We start from the raw sequence: 6,000 nt of genomic DNA, 5'->3' as shown, positions 1-6,000 counted from the left end.
GGCAGAGGCAGAGGGAAAAACAGGCCCCCACAGGGAGTCCGATGCAGGACTCAATCCAGGATCCTGGGATCATACCCTGAGTGTAAGGCAGATCTCAAGTGCTAAGCCATCCAGGCATCCCAAGAAAAATATTTTTGATATGTCATAATAGGTTTGACTTAGGGGTTGAAATATTTTATGATCGGAAAATGAGAATATGTTATTTCCAATAAAGGCTGGGAGAAAAGTAGAGAGATAGATGAAGTAAAGATATATTTAACAATGAGGATAATACTTTATTTCAATGTTAGTATCAAAAATATAATTTCAGGGATTTTCTTTTTGAATTAATTTAAAGAGAATTAACATGAATACTTTTATATTTTTAGGACAAAAAATATATTCCCCATAGGCTGAGGTGAAGCTTGTCTTATTCTTTCTTCCAATCTGAGGGTAACTTGCGGCAGGATCTGGCCTGTCCACTTATGGTACTCCAGTTGGGCTTGGAAGAGTGCAGAAAGCTGGCTCACCTGTTGAACATGCTCAGCAACTTTTTGAGACTCACCTAATTTCTCACAATCCTCCTGGAGCTCTTCATTTGGAATCTTGCCTTGTCTTTTCTTCTCAAAATCCAAGTCCAGGCTTCAACCATCCAACCTCTATAGATGATGCTGAATTTCCCTCAGCTCTCTGCCAAGAAAGTTCTGAAGAATGTCAATGACGTTCCACTTCACTTCCATGACCAAAGAGTCTTAAACCCCCAAGAGATTTTGAATGGCTTCTCCACCTTACCAAGTGCTAGGTAAAAGTTACAATCATCTCAAACTTTTTTCCAAACTTGAGCATGGCCTCTGCCAGCAGCACTTCTGCTTGGATATACCATGGCTTTTTCTCCTGGCTGCAGATTTTTGACATGGTGTTGGTCATACTCAGTTTAGCTCTAGAAGCTGGGTTTGCTTGAAGGTATTCCGTTGTTTTGATAATTATTTCCATCACAGCCCTGATGGTGACTCCAACTTTCCTCTCCATCTCTTTGAAGTCATCATCTAACTTGGTTCCTTCTATCCCTCCAAACTTCTCACTCACTTCTGAGTGGCTTTGTGGAATTGCTTCTTCAGCCTGGGCACTGCCTACTGACAAGGTGTGAGAAGACACGTGGATGTGTCAGGGTGTGGGTGTGGCTACGGGTGCCTGTAGAGGCTCTGGAGGAGCTGGGCAGGAAGGCTGACCAGGGCCTTGCATTGCTCATGCCCTATCACAGTTGTGGGCATGGGGAACAGAGTGGCATGAGACTTTGATCAATTTTAAGTTTTAGAAAAGGTAATATTTTTGTATTTATTTTATGATATAAACTTATGCAGAATTATCTAAATTTATGTATGCACAAAAATTCACTATTTGTTGAGTTTCTACCACAGTCTAGGAACAGTCTGAGTAATTTACATATAAGATCTCATTTAATATTCATAATAATATATGGTTGGTTGTAAGAAATAGGATTTATAGGTATAGTAATTGAAGCTATGAAAATTAAGTAACTTCTCCATGACACAGGTAGAAAATGAAGAAACTAAGAGACAAGCCCAGGGCTGTATGACTATAAACTCTGTTTCATTTTATTTGTCTATAAGAGACAATAACTTTCTTTTAAAAATTGCTGGAGGGATCCCTGGGTGGCGCAGCGGTTCAGCGCCTGCCTTTGGCCCAGGGCGTGATCCTGGAGACCTGGGATCGAATCCCACGTCGGGCTCCCGGTGCATGGAGCCTGCTTCTCCCTCTGCCTATGTCTGCCTCTCTCTCTCTCTCTCTCTCTCTCTCTCTGTGTGGACTATCATAAATAAATAAAAATTAAAAAAAATAAAATAATTGTTAAAAAATAAAAATTGCTGGAGGAGATATCTCTTTATAAGATACTCATGTCTGATTATAATGTAGAAAGTCACAAAAGACCATAGGTCTGGTAGCAATAAGAAAGGACAAGATATACTTGAAAATAATGTATTTGTTTCAAGTTATTTAAAAACTGTATAGACGGCTGTCAACCTTTTAAAAGAAATAGGTAAGCAATTTAGCCAGCAAAATAAAGTTTATTAGGAAATAACAGAGGAATTACAATTTAATTACAATTACAAGCAAACTGTGGTGAACTATAGGCAAGTCTAGAGAACAGAGGAAAGCTTCCTTTTATAGATGAAAAGAGGAAGTTGGGAGAGGTTCTTTTAAAGAAAAGTTCATTGGAAGAAAATGACAGTTGGAAGTGGTGGTGCCCTCTCATTGGGTGCAGGCCAGGGCAGCTGACTATTGCAGTGTATCTATAGCCTGCTATTGCCCTGAGAGTAAATCTTCCCTCTTTCTGCTGGACTATGCGAACTACACAGAATGGTATGTGCTTGACAGCTCTCCTTTCATGGCTTCCTGACTCCAATTTTGAGTTAGGTTTCCTTAACATATTCTCATATGGCTAATAAATTAAGTTCCAGAGATGGATGAGGCATTGGTAGGGGAATCAAACCTTGCTGCCACTTTAAAGTCCAGGAGTAATTTCCTGGTCTAGGTAAAAAGGGAAGGAGGAGTGGGTTTGACACAGGCATACATATGTTATTGAGATGATGTAATACTAGCATAGTTTGTATGATGAATTGAAATTGAAATCTGAACAAACCCAAATGCACAAATAAATCTATCAAGAAAAATTAAAAAGAACAAAATTGTAGATCTAAGACCAGTTATGTCAACTTTTACATAAAATAGAGAATAAAGACTGCAATTGAAAGATAAAATTGATAAAATTGTCAGATTGAATTAAAAGCAAGATCCACATTAAATATAGACACATATTAGAAATAGAGACCTAGAAAGATTGACAAAGAAGAAAAATAATTACACTGTATCAAATAGTAAGTATATAAAAAAAATGATGTGGCTGTATCAGTGTTAGATAAAATAGACTTTCAATAATGGAGTATTACCATAGATAGAAAGGGAAATTTTATAATGAAAGGTCAATTTATTAGGCAGACAATAATCAATAATATATGTGTGTTTGGCTAGTACTAGAGCTTCATAGTAAATACAAAGATAAACACTTAAGTAGAATGAGAAATAAAACCCACAATCATTGCTGAAGATTTTAACATGCTTCTCTCATTATTTGATTGAAAAAAGTGGAGAAATATGAGGTAAAGTTACATACCACTATCAACAGTCTTGGTTTCATTGAGTCTTACAGACATTTCACCCCAAAATTGCATAATAAATATTTTCAAGTTCACATGGACTGTTCCCAAAGATGGACTATATGGTGGCCAATAAAGCAATTCTTGATATTTTCAGAAAACTGAATAAAAATAAAAATGATTCTTACTAAAATGTCTAGAAAAGCCACAAATGTTATTAGCTAAACAATACATTTATAACTAACCTGTTGTTCAAAAAGGAATACATGCATTCTTCAAAAATTGCAAACTGTTTTTACTAAATGTACTAAATGTTAAAGATAATATATAAACTTATAAAGTAATTACATAGAAATAAATTTACACTAACATTAGAAATCAAGAAATTAAGACATAGCCAAATGGTAGAGATATTTTTTAAGAAGTTGGTTCTTTTAAACAATTAATTAAAAAAGTATACAATCTAACAAGTTAGTATAAAAAAAGAAAAGAAACACAAATTACTAATAATGAGATAAAATAGAAATATGGCTCCTTCAGATTTTAAATATAAGCAAAGGAAATTTTATAAATAACTTTAAATCAATAAATTTGACAAGTTAGAATATATTGACATAGTCACTGAAAGCAATTTATCAAAATTAATCCCCCCCAAAAAATCAGAATAGCCTAATGTAAAAAATAAAATAATGCATTTTAAAAGCAGCTGCAACAAAATGTCTTTCAAAGAAAACTCCAGGAGGGGAGTGTTTGTTTTTTTTTTATAATAAATTTATTTTTTATTGGTGTTCAATTTGCCAACATACAGAATAACACCCAGTGCTCATCCTGTCAAGTGCCCCCCTCAGTGCCCACCACCCAGTCACCCCCACCCCTCGCCCTCCTCCCCTTCTACCACCCCTGGTTCGTTTCCCAGAGTTAGGAGTCTTCCATGTGAGGGGAGCGTTTAATTATAAATTCTAACAAGCATTAAAACAAACAAACTTTACACACCTTAGGAAGTTTAGAGAGTAGTTTTCTACTTGTTTATTGAAGCCACGCAACATTGAGTTCAAAGTCAATGAAGGCATGATAAGAACAAAATACATATGACAATCCCCCATAACATCATACATAAATCCTTTACTAAAACACTATCAAATCAGATCCATCAAGAAATAAAAAATAATAATACATCATAACTAACTGGGGCTTCATCCTATAAATATAGATAAAATACTAAACAAATCTTAGCAAAACAAATCTGACAACATATAAAAAGGATAATACCGTATAACCAAGCTAAGTTTATTCTGTGAGTATGAAATTGTTTTAAAATTAACCAAACTTAATTTATGTTAATATAAACATAAAGAAAAATATTTGAAAATAAAACAATGGAAGTTAATATATATGCCAAAGAGAAAAAAAATAAAAATCTTCAATAGAGGCAGAAAAAAGTCTTTGACAACTTTTTAATACCCATGCTTGATAAAAACTATCAGCAAACTAGAAATGTAAAAAAGATTCTGAAATATAATAAAGGGCACATACAAAATACTTACGTTTAACATCAAACATAAATCATGAAATATTAGACCCTTTCCCTCTAAGATCAAGAACCAGGTAAGACTGTCCACTCTATTCTTCTAGTCACCATCGTACCTACAGCTCCTGTCCATGCAATAAGTCATGAGGAAGCAATAAAAGACACAAAAATTGCAGAGATAGAAAACAGATTTTATCCACAAAAAGCAAAATTGTTCATGTAGAAAATCCTAAAGAATCTATAATCAGAGTACTAGAACTAATAAGCAAATTTATCCAGGTCACAGATAAAATTCAGTATACAAACTACATACATCTTAGTATATAATTTTTTAAAGATTTTATTTATTCATGAAAGACACACACAGAGAGAGAGAGAGAGGCAGAGACACAGGCAGAAGGAGAAGCAGGCTCCATGCAGGGAGCCCCATGTGGGATTCAATCCTGGGGCCCCAGGATCATGCCCTGCGCATGGGGCTAAACTGCTGAGCCACCCAGGGATCCCCTGCATCTTAGTATATTAACAGTAGTTGTATTTATGCATACAAAAAACAATTTATTTACAATAGTGACAAAAATAAAATGCAGATTAATTTAACAAAATATGTGATATATCTCTCCATTGAAAATTACAAAATATTGTTAAGATTTATAATGTCCATGGATTAGTTGATGGAATATTGTTAAAAACTCAATTATTTGCAAATTGATGTGCAGGTTTAATATTAGCAATTCCAAACTAAATTTCTGAGGGCCTTTTTAAAGGAAATAAGTTTGAGTGCTTTTAAAGTATATATAAAATTAGGAAAAGCTAAGGGTCATGAACGAGTCCTAAACTAGAAGAACAATAGTTAGACCAACTCTACTTGACTTCAATACTTAATATAACCTAACAATTATTGAAACAGTATGGTATTTAAATATAAAATTATTTACGTGCTTTTATAATTCATTGATTTCCCACATATGCATTAAATAACCTAATGGAGGGGATGTCTGGATGGCTCAGCTGTTAAGCTCTGCTTTCAGCTCAGGGCCTGATCCTGGAGTTCAGGGATTGAGTCCTACATTGGGTACCCTTAGGGGAGCCTGCTTCTCTCTCTCTCTCATGAATAAATAAATAAAATCCTTAAAAATAAATAAATAAATAACCTAATGAAGGAGGAAAATCTTTTCAGTGATTGGTGCTAGAACTAGATGACCATATTAAAATTAATGAATCTCAACCCCTATCTCACATGATACAAAAAAGTTAGTTTAAAATACCATAAATAAAACATAACTAAAAGTACAAGTCTCCTAGAAGAAAATATGTGGG

The 6,000-nt window shown here is 34.4% G+C and overlaps 1 pseudogene; it reads right to left on the bottom strand.

The window, feature by feature from the left end:
- Positions 1-356: 356 nt before the first annotated feature.
- Positions 357-6,000, bottom strand: part of LOC129512419 (endophilin-A1-like) — a 49,892-nt pseudogene continuing 44,248 nt past the window's right edge.

Source organism: Nyctereutes procyonoides, unplaced genomic scaffold (assembly GCF_905146905.1).
Source record: "Nyctereutes procyonoides isolate TBG_1078 unplaced genomic scaffold, NYPRO_anot_genome, whole genome shotgun sequence".
NCBI lineage: Eukaryota > Metazoa > Chordata > Mammalia > Carnivora > Canidae > Nyctereutes > Nyctereutes procyonoides.
This window is presented reverse-complemented; position numbering and strand designations above follow the sequence as displayed.